This window comes from Colias eurytheme, chromosome 12 (assembly GCF_061535395.1).
Source record: "Colias eurytheme isolate Ceu_HAF_F1 chromosome 12, ilColEury1 Martin Lab GWU primary, whole genome shotgun sequence".
Taxonomy (NCBI): Eukaryota; Metazoa; Arthropoda; class Insecta; order Lepidoptera; family Pieridae; genus Colias; species Colias eurytheme.
The window spans coordinates 2,557,789-2,579,728 of record NC_142991.1 but is presented as its reverse complement, the minus strand read 5'-3'; the positions used below and the strand labels follow the sequence as shown (position 1 = coordinate 2,579,728).

The following is a 21,940-nucleotide window of genomic DNA, read 5'->3' as shown; positions in this document are numbered from 1 at the left end:
CGATTACACTATTTATGCGTATTATATACGGCCCTAGTGTATAAGGGACGACTGAACAGTAATTATGTATCGGACCGTTAAATTTATTGGGCTTTCCCTTCCGTGTGCGACTCTTGGTTTCTCTTTGAAACAATTTGACCGCGCTCGCCACATTGTAGTTGAACATTATTGAGGATGCCTTGTTGATTTTGTATTTAGGAGCTTCAGTGTACATCGGTGGGTTAGTAGGTTCTAGTTTGGTGTCGATTGAGAGATATTATTGTGAGAAAAAAAGACATAACATATTATGCTCCTTAAAAACAAGGAACTGATACTTTATAGAGCAGAGCAAACAGCAAAGTCAATGCTCTTTTGATTTTCCGTTCATTCTAAGATTTTCAAATTTATCGTTCATCATGTCACAATATAGAAGTTTACATATTAGTTTTATGAAAATAAAAACAACAAATCTAAATGAATTATACCTACGCTAGATATAGTTAGTAATTGCTAAGCTTTTCGAAAAATGTTGGCATCTAACCATCTGAGTCATCGTTTTGCACAAGTTTTGCACTATTAAGGATAATTACAGGCGCAGCACAACCTCATAAAATAAAACCGCACTCATCTAGAGGAAATAGATAAGATCGTCACTGATGTATCGCTTATATTTAAATATATAAATTCTTGAATAAATCACGACTTGTTTACCGGAGAACGTTTTCGTACATATCATATAACTTGGAAGATAAATCTTGTTGCGAATTAATGGTGTGATATGACAAGAAGTTTGTCTAATGTGCACCGGCTGGTTTGATTTTGTAGGTATGAAAAAGTAATGGTGACAGCCAGTTTAGTGAGGACTGTGTTTCTTTGTTAAGGGGAAGTAAGGAAGGATCAGTGCTAGTTGGTTCTTAACACGTTATGTTTAATAGGAAGCAGTGATCATTTGCCATGATTAGGTGTGATTAGTTATGTCTTTTTATTTAAATATTAACAGAAAAATACAATATTATTTTAAAATACAATACTTATACATTGTTTTTAGAAATAAATGAAAAACATTTAGATATCCCTTTCGAAAAAATGGGTAGAGCTTAAAGCTAATCGACGTTAATATTTCTACATATTTATTCCGTATATTCCATCAAGTTGATAAGCCAGGATCTTCCTAGTTTTTGATCTACTCTCTGACTAGGTTTGAGTGGAGTCAACCGTTTTTTTTTTTATTAATTTAACATAACTTTTCGTCTATCCTAGACTTCCGCCCGCGGCTTCGCCCGCTTTGTCTAAAACATAATAAATTATATACTAAAACCTTCCTCTTGAATCACTCTATCTATTAAAAAAACCGCACCAAAATCCGTTGCGTTGTTTTAAAGATTTAAGCATACACAGGGACATAGTTACAGAGAAAGCGACTTTGTTTTATACTATGTAGTGATTATGACTTTTAGTTGATACTAAACAATCACAGATCCAACAGTCAATAAATTTCATTATCGTACATTTGATACATCAAATGCAATAGAGAATTACATCCCAACGCATTGAATATTCGATTTTACACATAACAAATCATTTAGTCTGTTCGCAGTTGTCCCATCTGTATTTATGGTGCCCAGGGTCGAAGGTGAGAGATTACACATGCCAGAAGGCTTTATGTTCGAAGCCTGATGCGATACTTGATTTCTAAACATTTCCTTACATGTTTATGCTTAAGTTACTGTAATTTACATATCCTCCATATGACAGTAAGCCTGGTAGACATATTATATTCAGAAGTTGAATAGGGATGAATTGGTAGGTACTATAAAAATATGATATAAGTCATTAGGTGCTGAATTGTTCATAATTTTATAACAATGTTTGTCAGATTATCAGTCACTTCAGAAATTAAACATTTGATGATGTGATGATCGTCAGCAGTGATGCGCACGAGCCCACGAAGGTTTCTGAGTTGTTAAGATCAATCTTCGACAGTCGAGGGGAGAACCCGGAGTGCATAGCTAGTCAATCAAAATATCATACATTTTTCTATTTCCAACATAAAAAATAATGTACATACATAAAAGTATACATAAATAAATATGTAGTTTCACATCTGAGTCAAATCGAATATCCGATAAAAATAGGCATCTTAATTAAGAAGAAAAATAAAATGGATGAGAATATTATACAAACATGGTAGAAAATAATGTTAATGATTAAAAGGCGTTAAAAATTAATTATGCAAGCGAAAGTTATTAATATTTTGACAAGTCTTGTGTTTTTTATTTATTTACTAGATTTCCGCCCGCGGCTTCGCCCGCGTTTTCAAAGAAAACTCGCATAGTTCCCGTTCCCGTGGGATTTCCGGGATAAAACCTATCCTATGTGTTATTCCAAGTTACACTCTATATGTGTGCTAAATTTCATTGTAATCGGTTCAGTAGTTTTTACGTGAAAGAGTAACAAACATCCATACATCCATACAAACTTTCGCATTTTTATTATTAGTAGGATTTCTGGTATGGTCAAGTTGAAAGCTATGTTCTTACTTTTTAAATGACCTTACTTCTGTTTAGTGGACAAATACCTATAGTACAAAAATAAAGCAACTTGTTACAATTAATAATCGTTATTTTTATCATTAATCGTTCTTTGTTTTTTAATCAATAATCATTGTGAAAATACCTGAAACAAGAAAGAAACTCGTGTAAGCACTACAAAACAATAGGTAATTTTCTAGCAAATATTATTTGCCTCATTAGGAAAATATGTCCCTTTTCTTGCGGTTGTATTAATTAAAAGTTGTCATTGGAAATACCAATATTTATTAATCATCGACTTGTCATCAAATACAAAAAACATTACTATATATTATATATTTTCACAAAATTGTTATTTTTAATTAAACATGAACATGACTTTTAAAAATCAGATTTTTGTCCTAAATTCAAATTCAAATTAAATTTATTTGCAAGAATGTAGTTACAAATTATAGATGTTTTAATCTATGTTGTTAATGTTCTATATTTTATTTTTATCGTTTTATTGTAATAAATACTATGATGTCGTAAATAATAGATTGTACAGAAAGCTCGTAAGATTTGAATTTGTGGATTATGTTGGGAATTGGGATAATATCTTCTAGGTTTCTTAAGATTGTTCTAATTCGAAGTCAATGGTATGTACTAGGGATGTAACGATACCGATACCGATACCGATATATCGGCCGATATATCGGCAAGCCGATATATCGGTATCGCCGATAATAAATCAACCGATACCGATATTTTTTTATTAAATTTCTTTCTTTTCTTTTATGTTTTTGCATTGTATTCATTCATATTGTTTTATTTCTGTTTCTGTAATAGTGAGGAAGAGCGGAACCTCCTGACACAAGCATTTTATTTGCTTACTTAAATTTCTTTATGTAAAGGAAAGAAATAAATAATTTTGAATTTTTTTAATTTTTAACGTGATAACGTTTTTAAAATCGTTTTAGTCGGGTGACATGTTCATAAACTTGTGTCACACCAAAACCTCACGAGCGCGATCGCAGGTATAACGAGAGAGAGACGGACCGATCTCCCGTTTCATCTCGAGCGCTGCCACTGCATTATGTTATCACGTAAACATCTCGATCGTAAACCTACTTTACAAACAACCAATTTTTTTGATATCAAATAATTCAAAAACCCGCGCCCAATGAACGATGCGGGAGGCCGCCCGCGCGTGCGCACTTCGTTTTCTGAAAAAACTCTACCAATAGTAAAATTTTATTAGGTACTGATTATATGTATATTACTTAAAGTTTAACTGACTTCGTAAAATAATAATACTAAAATAAATGATTTTGTTGTTTTTTTTATTTGGCATTTTTATTTAAAAGAATACGATTAACAGTTGTCTCTGTTAAATGTTGGTAACTTTTTATGCATAATTCACTATTTATTTTTCTACCAAGCCATCGATATCGGTATCGGTATCGGTATCGCCGATACATTACTACAAATATCGGTATCGGTATCGTATCGGCAAAATCATGTATCGTTACATCCCTAGTATGTACGTATGTACCTCTTACTTCTCATTAATAATGTAGTCCTACATCAGTCTAGTATATAAATAAATATATCAGTAGGTATAGTACATATTATAATTTATTCGAGCCTATTGCATTTTATAATACGTGACCCTTAATTTCATTGCATTGTTAAATTTAATACATTATGGATAGTGTCATTAATGTTACCTTAACTTACTTAAGGACTATAAAAAATAAAATATGAAGCTTCGTGTAATTAATATTAATGATTACTGTAAAGATTTCATTAAAATTGTAATACGGAGTATAAAACTAACATTGAGTGGCGCCACAGAATAATAACTAATAGCTAGCTATTATTAATTTTTAAAAGAAAAAGATTTATAGCATTGATTTTATATGTACGCTAATTAAAAGTCAGGCTTAATATAGCGACTTAGCCTATAGTATGCAGTTGTTAACAATACTAAACAGTTACCCTCAAATAAATTGATACCACTTGCAATTCAGCACTCATTAAATCCATCCACTGCTCACAAAAAGCGCCCAGTTACGGCCTTTTCCAATTCATTCATTCAAAAATAAAATATCATTGACTTACATTACGTATTGTTACTTTTAGATGTACACCTGTTTCAATAAATTTGTAAACGACCGTACAATAGAATAAAAAACGCAGGTGTAGACCCACCTTGTATTTTTTTAATGAATAAAAGTCCGTTAAAATGCCATTTCTCGGTCCCAAATTGAAGCGTGACTATGTTTGATGATGTATCGATTAATTCGAGTAGACAACTCGGATGTTCGATTTTTTTATCGATTTTGTGGGTAACAATTTGTTATCTGTGGTGGCTTTTGTTTTGTTTTAGATTAAGTGCGAGCATACATTTTGTAATTAATTATGTATTTATTAGGGATGTAACGATACATGATTTTGCCGATACGATACCGATACCGATATTTGTAGTTATGTATCGGCGATACCGATACCGATACCGATATCGATGGCTTGGTAGAAAAATAAATAGTGAATTATGCATAAAAAGTTACTAACATTTAACAGAGACAACTGTTAATCGTATTCTTTTAAATAAAAATACCAAATCAAAAAACAACAAAACCATTTATTTTAGTACTAGCTGTGCCCGCGACTTCGTCCGCGTGGAATAGTGACTGCATAGTAGTTACTACTTAACACACAATTATTGAGTAAACACGTCTTGAAACACGTACTACCATAAACAACTAAATTATAAGTACTTACAGATTATTTTACAGTTAAGAAATAAAATAAATAATAACACAAAATAACTGTTTGGAAAATCCCCGGGAAATGCTCGGAATATCCCCGGAAAAATATCCGGAAAATGCGTGAAAATGTCCGGAAAATATCCGGTAAATGCGTGAAAATGTCCGGAAAATGCCTGGAAAATCCCCGGAAAATGCCTGAGAAATGTCCGGAAAATTCCTGGGAAATGCGTGGAAAATCCCCGGAAAATGCGTGGAAATGTCCGGAAAATGTCTGGGAAACATCCGGAAAATCCCCGGGAAATGTTCGGAAAATCCCCGGAAAATGCCCGGGACATTCCCGGAAAATGTCTGGGAACCATCCGGAAAATTCCTGGAAAATGCCCGGAAAATGCTCTGAAAATGCCTGGGAAATGCGTGGAAAATCCCCGGAAAATGCCAGGGAAATGTCCGGAAAATGTCTGGGAAACATCCGGAAAATCCCCGGGAAATGCTCGGAAAATCCCCGGGAAATGCCCGGGAAATTCCCGGAAAATTTCCGGAAAAGTCTGGGAACCATCCGGAAAATCCCCGGGAAATGCTCGGAAAACCCCCGGAAAATGCCCGGGAAAATCCCGGAAAATGTCTGGAAAAACCCGGAAAATAACCGGAAAATGAAAGGGAAATGTCTGGAAAATATCCGGAAAATGCGTGGAAATGTCCGGAAAAAGCGTGGAAAATGCCTGGAAAATGCCCGGAAAATGCTCGGAAAATCTCCGGAAAATATCCGGAAAATGCGTGAAAATGTCCGGAAAATCCCGGAAAATGCCAGGGAAATGTCGGGAAAATATCCGGAAAATGCGTGGAAATGTCCGGAAAAAGCGTGGAAAATGCCTGGAAAATGCACGGAAAATCCCCGGAAAATATCCGGAAAATGCGTGAAAATGGCCGGAAAATATCCGGAAAATGCGTGAAAATGTCCGGAAAATATCCGGGGAATGCGTGAAAATGTCCGGAAAATATCCGGAAAATGCGTGAAAATGTCCGGAAAATCCCGGAAAATGCCAGGGAAATGTCGGGAAAATATCCGGAAAATGCGTGAAAATGTCCGGAAAAAGCAAGGAAAATGCCACTTCAAATTTGCGAAGTAATTAAAATAGAAAACCCAAAAAAAAAGAAAGCTAAAATCTTTCATATTAAATGTATACGGGATATTCATATTTCATACTAATTAATGTATTAGACTAGAGTAGATAATTTTTGAAACAAAAAAAAATCGCAGTCGGATGAAACCCATTAGAAAAGGAGGGGAATATGATACAAATGTAAGGAAAAATAAATTACGGTCAATCCGAGTTCGGGAAGCGGGAGGGGGCAGCTTTTAAGAGAAAAAAATGGTTTCTCTCGATTTCCGACAAAACTACAAGTCCTATAGAAAAAAGTTCAATGGCAAAGTTGTAAGTAATTAAAAGTTCTACAACTTTTGTATTCACAATTTTTTCACATAACCTAAAAATTTAGGTGAAAAATTCAAAAAACCAAGTTTTTGGTCTTTTATTTTTATCTACTTCAAAATTTATTTTTTTTCTACGAAATTTGGTGGAAACTTACTTTATTATGTCCCAAATACACTGTAATTTATTTGATTGAAAATATTTATTTTTTCGCCTTATTTTGAATTAATACCAAAAAAACAACCTAATTTTCAATCGAAAAGTCACCCGTCAAAATATCAGCTTTTTTCAAAAACTTGGGGTGCCTTTTATTCATTGAAATCTCTACTTTCATATGGTGTAAAAAAAATAAACACCACCATAGTAAATGTTCTCAGGAAATGCATACAAACAGTCTGAAAATTAGCTTTTACTAAATCAGGCACACTTCTCGAACTACCTGAAATGTTTTTATCGACATCATTTTGCTTTTGAATATGCTGTAAAATATTAAACTTAGAACAGATAATTATTATTCTTTTGAAATATTACCGAAAAGCCGATACAAGAGAAGATATAGAGTTCAAGAAGTGTGCCTGATTTAGTAAAAGCTAATTTTCAGACTGTTTGTATGCATTTCCTGAGAACATTTACTATTGTGGTGTTTATTTTTTTTACACCATATGAAAGTAGAGATTTCAATGAATAAAAGGCACCCCAAGTTTTTGAAAAAAGCTGATATTTTGACGGGTGACTTTTCGATTGAAAATTAGGTTGTTTTTTTGGTATTAATTCAAAATAAGGCGAAAAAATAAATATTTTCAATCAAATAAATTACAGTGTATTTGGGACATAATAAAGTAAGTTTCCACCAAATTTCGTAGAAAAAAAATAAATTTTGAAGTAGATAGAAATAAAAGACCAAAAACTTGGTTTTTCGAATTTTTCACCTAAATTTTTAGGTTATGTGAAAAAATTGTGAATACAAAAGTTGTAGAACTTTTAATTACCTACAACTTTGCCATTGAACTTTTTTCTATAGGACTTGTAGTTTTGTCGGAAATCGAGAGAAACCATTTTTTTTCTTAAAAGCTCCCCCCTCCCGCTTCCCGAACTCGGATTGACCGTAATTTATTTTTCCTTACATTTTTATCATATTCCCCTCCTTTTCTAATGGGTTTCATCCGACTGCGATTTTTTTTATCTTTTCATTATTTTCAAAGGCTTCTACCCCAGTGTAGTATGGGAGGGCTTAAAGATAATTTTTTTGATATTTCTCGACTTATTTTTAAAAATTTATTACGGCCATTTTACTCATTAGGTTAAGTACTTTCGATATCAGTTTAAAGTTTTTTGTTATCTGTAATACTTACGGAAAAATCACCTGTGCACACTTAACGATTACACCCTGTATATAGGTATAGTAAATGGATGAACCGATTTTGATTAAATATGTCCAATTATACTTTACACGTCATGCCCTTTCATTTCATATGTCACTTGAGTCAAAATTCACTTTTTTTATTATCTACCACTTTTATACCTATATCAAATAAATGGATGAACCGATTTTGGTAAAATTTGACTTATTTTTACTGATAGGTCGTTCACTTTCATTTAATATATCACTAAAGTATATTCGAAAGAAAGAAAGAAAGAAAGAAAGAAAAAAAGCTTTATTGCCAACAAAAAACTTAGACTATCTTAACTTAAAAGTAAACACAATATATTAGGCAATCGGAACAGACTCAGCCATGCTGTGGGCTAACACCCGAACAGCGCTGATTTTCAGTCTGCCCGCGTATTTTCCGAGGTCCTACATATTTGTATATATTCGACAACTTTAGTTATTTTCATTCCCACTTTTACCTCTATATACCTAGTTACAATAAATGGATGAACCGATTTTGATACAGTTTATTTAAGAACCAGCGTCGGAAAATATGCTGCCTAACTAAAAAACATCATCTAATTCGGATTACCTGCTAGCGAGCTACGGTGGCACAAACACACACACACACAGCGGTCAAACACTTATCAGTTATCACCCATATTTTTGCATCGGGGGTTAAAAATATAATATGTATAATACGACATAATTTAAAGGACATTTTATGTATAAAATTTACCTAGAAATAAGTATAATTTTAATTTGACCCCTCCCCCCTACTACCTCCCTTGGGGACTTTCGATATGATCACTGTAGCGTATAACAGATAACTTACGTTTTATCGTACACTATATGTGTACCATAGAATGCCTTAGCAAAATATGTTCGCCGTGAGTACTTAAATGGTCATAACTTTTTTATTTATGAAGCGATTGACATGAAATAAACACTAAATTTTAAATGAAGATTACCACAATATATTAGTGAAAACCGCATCGAAATCGGATAAGCCGTTTCTGAGATTAGCGTGTTCAAACATACAGACAAACAGACAAACAGACAAAAAAATTTTTAACTACAGTTTTGGGTTTGGGATCGATTTAATAATAACCCCTGCTAATTTTTTTTTACATATTTTCATTGTACAGACACCACTTTTCTAGAATTTTATTATATGTATTGATGATGATGATGATGATGATGATTATTATTTTACAAAGTCAGTTAAACTTTAAGTAATACACATACAATCAGTACCTAATAAAAGTTTACTATTGGTAGGGTTTTTTCAGAAAACAAAGTGCGCACGCGCGGGCGGCCTCCCGTATCGTTCACTAGGCGCGGGTTTTTGAATTTTATGATATCAAAAAAATTGGTTGTTTGTAAAGTAGGTTTACGATCGAGATGTTTACGTGATAACATAATGTAGTGGCAGCGCTCGAGATGAAACGGGAGATCAATCAATCTCTCTCTCGTTATACCTGCGATCGCGCTCGTGAGGTTTTGGTGTGACACAAGTTTATGAACATGTCACCCGACTAAAACGATTTTAAAAACGTTATCACGTTAAAAATTAAAAAAATTCAAAATTATCTATTTCTTTCCTTTACATAAACAAATTTGTGATTGGAACACTCCTAGTAAGCAAATAAAATGCTTGTGTCAGGAGGTTCCGCTCTTCCTTAACACTATTACAGAAACAGAAATAAAACAATATGAATGAATACAATGCAAAAACATAAAAGAAAAGAATTTAAAAAAAAATATCGGTATCGGTTGATTTAGTATCGGCGATACCGATATATCGGCTTGCCGATTATATCGGCCGATATATCGGTATCGGTATCGGTATCGTTACATCCCTAGTATTTATAATGTAGTGAATTAATTTTGTGAACGTGTTGTGTAAAATGTAGGTAAGTATTCGAAATTTTATTTATTGTGTATTTGTAAGTTCAGAGTTTTCTAAATATTCAAAAGACTGGAACGAATGTAAGTACGTATGTACCTATTTTTTTCATAGTATTCAAAAGTACATTAAACGATTAAGCATATAACTGTTATCTATACTTACTACGAATATGAATGTATATAATGTCAACTTTGGTCTAAACACATACGCCAGTATACAAAATAACGTCCAACCTTTTTGGTTAACATACCCCTTCCCAAGTTTTAGCCTTGTAAACCCTACTAGTAGTACTGGAGTCAAAGAATAACTACTACTAGAACATTACTTCACAGCAATAAAACGTTCCAAAGCAATCATGGACCAGAAACACTATTTAACTTGCGCCCACGCCTCATTATTTCCACCGTAGGAGTGTTAAATTTGAGACCAACATGTTAACAGCGTTCCGAATGAACCTGACAAATATCACGCTATATTTTCTTTTCCAATTTGAATAGTGGACATGAATAGAATTTTTATGATCGCCATTATGTGCGCTATTTTGCAGTGACACAATCGTTGTGTGGAATTAGTAGACTGTACCGCTTTTGTATACTATGGCTTTTTGTAGGTTTACGAGCCAATTTATGTAGATTTGTGATTTTGTTTCCAATTTGAATGATATCTTTATCGTCACATTTTATTATAAATGGCGGTATATTTGCGTCAATTTAAAAAGAGAAAATACTGCAGATAAAGTAATATTCGTAAGACAAGACAGAAGTTTCTTCAAAACTATTTAATGTTTATAATACTTATTATAAAAAAATAAAAAAATATTTTATTATTTATTATGTAACTTTAAAAGCTATAACTTTAAAAATAACTATCATCTATAATTTAAACGCAACATTCGATTCTAGCGAATAACTTCCAAAAGCGAAAACATTTGTATGGAACATCCACGAAATATGACTTGCCCATTAAACTCTAAAAGATTGTATAGAATTGTCTGTATAAAGGTCGAGAGTATTCAATAAGACTAGGCAAATAGAGGAAAGCCTATAAACGGTAGTAACGACCATTTTATGCTACTAAGATTTGCTGTGGAATTGCTTGACAAATTGAATTTTCTCTGTTATTATTTTGAATCGGGAAAATATATGAGATCTATTATTTCACTTATAAGGGTAGAGTGAATAAAACGTAGAAGGAGCTTAGTTTATTAAGTTCTGTCTTCTATGTTTCTTTGACACGTACGTCGTACAGTAAGTGTACTTTATTTATGTATTTGTATGAAAAATATGAAATCGGTAACGATTTTGAAAAAATGGCTAGTCGCTATCAGTATTTAAGAAAAGACATTTTAGTATAATCTTTATTATACAATCTGTGATTAAACTAGCCTTTTTCCAAGCAGAAAAAAAACCACGTTCTAATTTTAAATTTGAATCGATCTCCGCCTCAGAACTGGCTGATTGTCAAAAAAAAGAATGAAAAAAAAAGTTGCAATTTTGGCGCTATTTAACAAAATCTTTTGTGTAGTGTTCCTTTGTTAAAGCAAAAAGCTCCTGTTCCATGGTGTGTATGCCCTTGATACCTGTGGGCTATGCAACATTGTTGCTGATTGACTCATCAATGTAATACAAAAGCTATTTAATACTTATTACGTGTGATTGAAGCGTTTAAAGGGGTAATGAGGCTAGACCCATTTTAATTGTTAGAAAAAACAACATCAACTCGTGGAAATCTATTGAAATAATAGTATTTTGCACATATTTTGTAGATTTTGTAGATTTGTAGATTGATTGTGTAGATTTTATGCCGTCACGTCATAACAGTGCAACTGGTAAGACCTCTATTATTTTTATTTTATTTTTATTTCCATTTCAATTTTAAATTAGGTACCTATCATCTCAGATTACAAAACTTACTATGAAAATATACCATTATGTGTTAAATTCAGTCTATTTTACTTTTTATGGTCAGTCAAATTAAATTGCATGCTCTAGTTTTAAAGCAAACTATGGATATTTAGTAGGTAGACATCATTTATAATTATCTTATTATTTCAATTCGTTTATTAATTGAAATAATCTGCAGTTAAAACATGGTTATAAAAACTTTATTTAATGCAAAAAATTGTTAAATCTGTTTCCGCCCGGGATCGAACCGGGGACCTTGTGCGTGTGAAGCACACGTGATAACCGCTACACTACGGAAACTTGTTATTACAGTTTGAATTGAATTAGATCTTTGACTTAAAATTTCATAAAGTTCCTGAAAAAATACTGTAATAAAAATAAAAAAAACAACCGTACATCATCATGCAAAAAGATCAATCGTAATGTACCTAACAGCTTAAAACATTCTTAATCGAGTACCTACCTGGGTCATGCACGTCGATTCGAATTTACTCTTCGACAGATTTGACGAATATTTTTCATCGCGATAGGTACAATGTAACGCAGATTACTTGAAAAAAAAACGCGTGTTTATTTTTATTCTTACGTTTTTTCCTGATTTTGGACGAGTGTCGAGACATTAAAATGTTGTCACTTCTTTTGAATGAGAATGAGACAGTTTATATTTGTTTAAAGTTGAACAAAATCGTAATGCTAAATATTTCTATCGTAAATATTTCTGAGGCTATAGATTTAATAGATAGCCTCAGAAATAGAATAACCGTAATTGCTATTTATCGCTAAATATAGCAAATCCATCCAATGAACCCACACCACATACAATCTGAGTCCATCCTTCAAATATTACCATATCTTGAAGTTTACAATTTCCATACATTACAGTCCAAGTGAAGTATCACAAGATTGACTATGCGCTATAAGAATGCATCGCGTCAAATACATTACCATAAAGCATAGGACAGCTTCCTCCAGCGTCCTAACAAGGAAACTACGCGTGCGGGTAGGGACGCCATCTTTTTTCGAAGGTGAGGACTTTTTGAAGATGTTGTGTTACTTTCAAGTAAAATATGCTGTTAGGAATATACCTAACCTTCATTTATGCAATGGTTTTTAACCGACTTCAAAAAAGGAGGTTCTTAACTTTAAGTAAGCTTACCATGCAAACTTGATGTTGATTTGGTGATATGAAAGCTTAAATACACTTTAATAGCTGCTTCATATTTTTAATTAATATTTTTGTTTAGTCGTTCAAATCTTTTGAAAGGATTCTTGTTCAAAAATTTATTTAGTGTATTCAAAAGGCTTGATTACTTCAATTGACCGAATACGATTCCGAGTTACGAGATTCATTACAATATCAAATTCATATTGATAGTTCATATCTTTCATAACTTCTTATCAATAGAACAGGTACCTACCTATACCCGAAAATTCGATATCAATATTCCTGTCAAAATTATTGTACTACATGAAATTGTGCATAAAACATCATACCTTTCCTTCTCCCAGTTGAACTGCAATACATTTCGACTATTATCTTCAGGATATTTGACGGATAATATTCTTTACGAATATTATCCGTCAAATTATATATATTATATAACTAGCAGTCCGCCCCGGCTTCGCCCGTGGTACATATTTACGTTTTCTCTACATAAAAACCATCCTCGTACTTCAAGGAATATAATAAAAAAAGAATTATCGAAATCGGTTCAGCCGTTCTCGAGTTATGCGCTTACCAACACATTTTGCGATTCATTTTTATATATAAGATATATAGTATATTATTCGTAAAGAATATTATCCGTCAAATATCCTGAAACCCTTATCTAATGGTATCCCTACTCGATAAATACTTGTTGCGCGTCACTTGGCAACAAATTGCGCGCAAATGCCCGATCGAGCTGACGTGAGCGATTGCGCCGGCATCGCAACCGGTGATGGGCTTGAGACGTTTTTATCTAAAAGCTCAGCGTTTTACTGAATTGGAATAAATATAAGTATAGACAATATGTGTGTCTGGATTGGAGTAAGAATCCTATCCTATAATATGTAGGTACCTATCTTAGTCATAAATGTAAAAGTTTGTTTGGATTTTCTTAGTTTCACGGGAAACCCACGGAACACATTTCGATGATGCTTGGCAGTAATGTATCGTAATACATACCAAAATAATACATTAACTTTAGAGAAACATAATCAACTTGTAGGTTTGTCTGCGAGTGAAACCGCCTAGTACAGATGGCTATATGCCTATGGTTTCCAAGGCGCCCACAGTTTAGTACTTATAACTTGTTTTAGTTTTGTCATCATTGTAAAGTTCAGAAACATTAACGAACTTAGTTTATATTATTGAGGATCAAATCCACAACTGTCACATTGAATATCATTTATTTTTGATGAGGGAAGAGGTGTTATTTATCCAAAAAAGGTCAAAATTGGTCAAAGTCATTGAACTTTTCTGTATTGGCGATGAACAACAACATCTGAAATTTGATAGCCCAATGATCTTCGACAAAGGGCTTAAGAAAATAATGTTATGAATGTCAAAGTTAACCCTTTAAAATTGTGAGCAGATAGTTTATTTGCGATTTCAGACTGTATTTTCTTCATCTTTTTCTTAAGGTAAGTCCATGCCAAAAAGAAATGGCCTTAATATTCCAGCACCTCACTTCTTAGATTAAAATAATTGTAATACAGTCTGTCTGTGTTCATTTTGAATGGTAGAGTCACTCAATAATTTAGTAGAAAATTCTTCCACGAAGTTCTTCGATTAGTTTTCTATCTTTCGAATAATTATGACACAGTATTCAATTCATTATTTCTCAACGTGTTTATTTATCAATATAATAGTGAATGATCACCATTCCCACAGTTTCACAACCTCAGTCCCGCTGAGAACGGTTCAGCAATATGACAGTATCACTGTCACTTACGGTATACAGTATCCCGCTGAGAAAACATCAATGAAGTAAGCGCATTGAGCGGTGCACAAAAACACTATAGCCTGGTGAATTAATTATTGGACAGTTTATAGGTACTGGTAATTTTTACTGCCTTTATCTGTCTTATTTATGGATTTAGATTCTTTTAGACAGAAGTAGTTTCAAATTATATCAGCAGTAATCGTTATGTTCACGGGTTTATAACTGCGTAAGATATTCAAATTTCGGAACATCAAAAATAACCAAACCAAAATGACACTGACTATACGGAAATCTTTGATTTACAAAGCAATTTGGGCCCGCATAAAATTTTGCATAAAATATGACTTTATTCCAAAAGTGAGACATCGATTGACAATATGCCATATAGTTGAATATCAAATCAAAATCAGGAATGGCATCGTATTTTCACTCATATGGCCAACAATATAAGGAATATATTTAATTTTAATTAAGATCGTGTAGAGGTCAAAGAACCGAAATGAAATTCTTGTCGCGTGGGCAGATCCGAAATAATAGGTCGTCCCTTCTGCTGAGTACAATAGTCTATAAATATTGAAAAAAAAAAAGATTATCTATATGTGGCTTGATATTCTAGCACTTACTTTGTATGCTCACAGTATCTGCAGTTAATAGTCCAATGACGCAAAGTCTTGTAACAGAAATGCGTAATGTTAACATAATGATTTCTTATTATGTAGTTGCTAACAGCTTATTCTATATACGTTTTACGACCGCATTCAATACTTTAAATTAATTCTTCATTGTCTCTTTGTATTGGATCTTGTTAAATAATTCGAGAGACTTTGTGTGCTGTCAAAATTAACAAAATTTATTCTGATTGTGTGATTGACCAGTTTAAATTTAGAATTCGAAATATGAATGTCATAAATAAATATAGATTTAAAAGATGTGTGCTCAAATGATTTGCAAAGTTTGCATTTGAATGAATTTAAGTCTGAATTTGTTTTTTTTTTTAAATTGTCCAGTTGCGGACTGCATAAATTATTTTTTTATTGGCTAAACTCAATTTCTATTCTATATCAATAATTTCTTGACAATTAAATATGTGTTGACTGAAAGACTGAATGTTCGGTAGAACCGAGCACCCAAGTATCTCTGTGCCTTTGGTGTCTTTTATCGTTTTATTGGTTATCGTAGCTGTCTATTCTATGCTCTTTTTTCTATCAATGATATCTTGATTGAGAATTTTCTTCTCTAGGAATAAAGAAAAATAAAAATTAAAAACGATATTTCTCCATTTATTCGTTCCCTAAGTAGCCTAGCCGGCAGTAGATTTCTAGTGGAATTTACTTTGAGTCTTCATTTTACGAACTACTATTCCTTACTACAACAAGTAGTAAATGTATTCACACAAAAGACTAAACATTTCAAAGTGATTTAGCTACTCTCAAACACTTATTCTATCTACATACTCGACTAGTTTGATAAAAAATGAACCTTAACCCTTTTAAAATAAGTTGCATAATATATTAAACAGAATGAAAATGTTAAATTGTGCGTGTAAATTCAATAGATTTCCAATTTTAGTTGTGTCACAGGTCAGATGTCGTAAACATTGTGACTGTGTATCGTGTTAAGAGTTGTTTTAGCATCGTAAGATTTTATCTTTGTTTTCGGAACCAAAGGTTGTTGGCGTCTGCTAAAATGGTTATCTTCATTTTGTATACAATCAAGCTAAGGACTTTATAATTTGTTGCGAATGATTTCGAAATTTTAATGTTTCGAAACATTTAGATAAAATAATATGAAAAATGAATTTATCTATCTATTATTATTAAATGGCGCTAATACTGGCTTTGTCCTATGCAACTATAAACTGTTTTATATGTTTGTACATTACGTATTTAATATCTATGTATACTTCTATTGGTAAAACAATTTCGAAAACCAGTCGTATAGTTTTGGAGGTAAATCGTAACAAACATACAAAAAAGTCTTTCCGCTTTATAATATTAGTTTAGAAGAGTGGGTATGTAGTGTTAATAAAACGTTAATTGGTAATAATGGAGACCTCTCCGGATGTGACAGGCTTGTCAATATTTGGGACCTACGTCATGCGACGTCGACACTAGGACCACCGGTATTGAGGGTGGCAATAATTCAATAATTTTGGTGGATTATTAATTAAGTTTTTTTTTTATTATTTTGGAATGGAGATTAAGGTTTTTATGAATATTTTTAACGAGTCTAGATTTTAAATTAAGACATTTTGTGTAACCGTTTGAGTAGAAAAAGGAAAAGGGTATACATATAAAAACAAATCGGTCTTATAAGAAAAATAAATCACATATAAAGCACATATACAGGATATAGTAGTAAGTAAGTATTTACTATTTAGTATACTCTCGCACGCACACTCAGAGAGAATAATAATTATTTCGCATTTCGCAATAAACGAATAAAGCGAAGCGAATGTATATCATTATTCACGTATATCGTTATAAATACTACGAAATAATTAAAAAACAAGCAGAACAATGCACAGGAAATGAAGTACTATTGCAGTAATCAACGGTTTTATTTCAATATAGTCATTAAGTGGTTTAGAAATTAGACAATGAGCCTTTACCTCACGCGTTTGAATGTCTATAGAAATAGCTTTTCATACAGCTAACAGCTTTCTTAATAAGTAATTCCACATTATGAAGAAGATGAACACATGAAATGATAATAGAGAAGTGATTAAATATTTTTGAAAATATTAATTACGTTTTATTTTTAAAATTTACTGGTGTTAATTAACCGCCAAAATGTATATAAATAATATTGTTTTAATCATACTACATATGGAGCTTATTACTTACAAACCGAAAAGCTAATTAAAAAATATCACAACATAATTAAACTTATTTATACCACGTCCACATTAACATAACAATATATCAGCAAAAAGCGCGCGAACCATTAAAAATACGCTTAATTAATTTTAATGTTATCCCTTCAATAATTAGTTCGGGTTCGAGTCCCGGGTCGAAACAGGACGGACAAAATGCCGGATGTAGTGTGGGCGGTGCAGGCATTGTCATTCAAAAGCTTATGCGGCTAGGGTGACCATACATTGCAAAAACTAGGGATATTTTTAAAACCTACTTTTAGAATGCGCGTGCTTGCTACAATCATCTGAGCTGCAATAGTAAACGGATGAGCCCATGTTTCTTGGGTTTGTTACCTAACAGAAAAATGTCTCTTTATGGCAAGCTCAGAAACGCTGATCGTCTATAATTGATCTTAAAGATAAATTGATCAGAAAGACAGTGACACGGGATATCGCTTTATGTAAAATTGATAAGAAATTTTCTAATTATTCTGATAGATATAATTACAAATGTGTGTGTGATAATATTCAAACTACATGTACCTACAGTGTACACACAAGTATTAATATTTACTGATATTTCTATATTTTGGAATTTAAACCTATAAATCTATATAATGTAGCAATATTTTTCTACTATTTTGGTGAGAAAGAAAGGGTTCATAAATCATAATACCTACACTGTCATCTACCAAATTGTTCCCATTATTACATAAACATACTGACCCTACAAGTCAAACAAAACCTATTGTCTTGTGATTATTACCAGAATTATTATTTGCCTATAGCTCCCGACACGGCTATTATACATCATCCGTTACTATTTATGTGCCATTTTATATTAATACCTTTATTAAGTCCTTTGATTCGATAATTTTTGTTCTTTTGTGGTTTTTGTCCTAGAATTATTTTGGATTTCTGTTGGTTATTTAATAAAAGCTTATTATGAGCTTATTAGGTATGAATTCCAATTGGAACAACAATTTTGTCAATAACGTCGAATACCTAGTTATACAATGTTAATAAGATAAAATTGTAATACTAATAATTCGATCTCGTTTACAAGGACTGGAGTGGTACCACCATCTCCTCGATTTGGATTGTTCATACCATTTACCATTTGGGACCTACGTCGATACTAGCGGACCACCGCGACCGCCCTCCTGTATTGAGGGTGACAATATATCCATATTTTGGAACAAAAATTATGTCAATAAGGTCGAATTAAATGCATTCTAATCCTAAAACGATTGATCCTGAAACTGTAATATTATCAATACTAGGGATGTAACAATACCGATACCGATACCGATATATCGGCCGATATAATCGGCAAGCCGATATATCGGTATCGCCGATAGTAAAACAACCGATACCGATATCAAACAATTCAAAAAACCGCGCCCAATGAACGATGCGGGAGGCCGCCCGCGCGTGCGCACTTTGTTTTCTGAAAACACTCTACCAATAGTAAACTTTTATTAGGTACTGATTGTATGTGTATTACTTAAAGTTTAACTGACTTTGTAAAATAATAATACTAAAATAAATGGTTTTGTTGTTTTTTGATTTGACATTTTTATTTAAAAGAATACGATTAACAGTTGAGTCTCTGTTAAATGTTGGTAACTTTTTATGCATAATTCACTATTTATTTTTCTACCAAGCCATCGATATCGGTATCGGTATCGGTATCGCCGATACATTACTACAAATATCGGTATCTGTATCGTATCGGCAAAATCATGTATCGTTACATCCCTAATCAATACCTTTACGTTTTAATAAGGATTTTAATGTAGGGCCAAGTTCCAATTAGAATGCCATATATTTTTAATCGCATATAATTTCACCAAAAAAGTAACACTTGACCATGAGTTACACCGTCAGTCATTTCATTAGCCACATTACAAATGAAATAAGGCCATTTATTATCTAATATCTATTACGCATGAGAACTTCAGCCTTCTTTTGTGTGAGCCCTTCGCAACCATAAAATTGCTCAACATCCCTAACAAGGCATTGTTTAAATGGTCTATAAAATCACACGCTCCCCGATTTCATGTAGAACTGACTCGATTTTTATAATTCAATCTATTAACAATAGAACATAGATAGTATCAGTCGAATTACGCTGTTACCAAATTTATGTAATAGTTGAAATGTACGGGTCATGAATCGGGTACAATGATACTCGGCTCGTTTAAGTTTCGGATCGTGTGTTATGGGAATTTGATAATGGTTTTTTGTTGCTTTTAAAATTGTTTGAATTTGACTATTGTAAAGGAAACGATGTATTTTGATGGTAGATGCAATTGCGTCCAATTGTCTAATTTTAAAAAACGAAAATTGTTCCACAAATTGTGCTCTCTGTACTATAAAACAATCATGTGGTTTATTATAATCAGTATTATTAATAGAGAATTGTCTCAAATAATTACCTTTGAATTCAAAATTCGTTTAATTAACAAGAGATGAAAAGCTTTCAATATTAAAATAATAATACTTTGAATACATTCCATTCAACAATATAAATTCACAAGTCTAATTCGAACTACTAATGCGGTTACCAGCACATCAATCAAGCTCATATTAGGATACATAATATCAGGTATCTCTGTAATCTGTATCAGTTTATTTTACTAAGAGTAGAGGTATATTTTACTAAGAGTATACTCTGTTCAATTTGTTTGCCCACTGCAGTGTGTCGGATGAAATTAGCTGAAATTAGGTGTCCCTTCGTCCAGCATACTCACCACAACTCACCATGGAATCCTGATATTTCATGAATGTCAAAAAACTGTTCTGAAATAGTGCTAAATAGTGCCCAAAGGAAAAAAATAGTGCTCTTGTACTTGCGAAGTTATAGCCATAGTTCGATGAGTATGCTGGACGAAGGTTTCGCCCAGCATACTCACCTCCGTCCGGAGAATCTGTATACGCTTCAAACATAATTCATACTTCAAAAAATAGTTCCCAAATAGTGCCAAACGGTGCCCAAAAAGAAAAAACAGTGCTCGAATAACTTCGGAGTTATAGGCTTCGTTCAGTGAGTATGCTGGGCGTAGGTTCTACGCCCAGCATACTCACCTCAGTGCGCGAATATCGAACGAGCTATAGGTATAATTTACGTCTCAAAAAATTGTACTTGAAATAGTGCCCAATATCAGTCCAATTTTTGCTTGACTTTTGACTTAGAAAACCATTAAATTTTAATGTAAACTTCTACATACTAACGTAAAATGGGGTACAGTCGTCGACACATGTTTTTGGACAAAAATATTAAACTTTCTAATTGTAGACTTCATGTTATTGGAAATAATTATGGTATTTTCTCACATGTCAAAAACTTTCGATTAAATGCATTATTATATATTATTTTATAAATAATAATAAATGAATGAAACTTTAAGCGTACCTAAATGAAGTCTATTACTTCATTGCATTGTGTGTTTGTCTGAATAAAAACAGTCATTTGCAGCCAATAAAATTAATATCTTGAAAAATTGTAAAAAGGAAATTATACAGTTTCTTTTTGTATATATGTTGCAGGCAAAACTTATAACCAGTCAAAACTAGTACTGTGACATAGTTATACAAATTTTTAAAACTCTTTCCAATAGTTTCATCAATGAAAGGTTTAGCAATAAAAAACATTTTTAATTACTTACGTTATTTATTACTATTTAAAGGGCCAAAGTAATCAGAATTCTAGTTAACTAGTTCACAGCTTTTGTTAACATTCATAATATAATCAATGTAAATAGAAAAAATTGTAGTTTTAATATTGTATATAATATACATATAAAAAAATGTTTAGCGTCGCGGGCGCCGCGCGTCGTAAGCCCCATACCTATTGACCGTACGTGCATCCATTACTGCCACACTATATTGAACTTTATCACATGAGGAATACAGGTCAATTCCGTAAACGTTGTGGTACCGTCCTTGATCCGGAAAATGATTATTTTGAATAATTTTGTCAGTTGTAATGTAAGCATTAATAACAGCAACTTTATTTTTCATGCATGATTTACTTCATTTGATATCTTAATCCTTCAAGCGCCGTGATCTAGACAAATATATAAAATCATTGTTCCTAGCTACCGGGGTCCCATGCGACGCGCGAAGGCTTAATCATATTATTATAAAGTATTATTAAAATAATGTGTAATTAATAATATTGCGATTCTAAAGTAAATACTCCCTTACATAGACAATATAACAAAACAAATAATTTACACAAGACAAAAATTGTTAGAAAGAAAGTTAATAATA

At 32.5% G+C, this 21,940-nt stretch overlaps 1 protein-coding gene and 1 non-coding gene across 4 annotated transcripts in view; one reads left to right on the top strand and one right to left on the bottom strand.

Moving 5' to 3' along the window:
- LOC149903833 (uncharacterized) overlaps positions 1 to 21,940 on the top strand; it is a 196,154-nt gene that overhangs the window by 148,220 nt on the left and 25,994 nt on the right. The window lies entirely within an intron of this gene.
- Positions 12,106 to 12,178, bottom strand: TRNAV-CAC (transfer RNA valine (anticodon CAC)). The gene has a single exon. It is a non-coding gene; the product is annotated as a tRNA-Val (tRNA).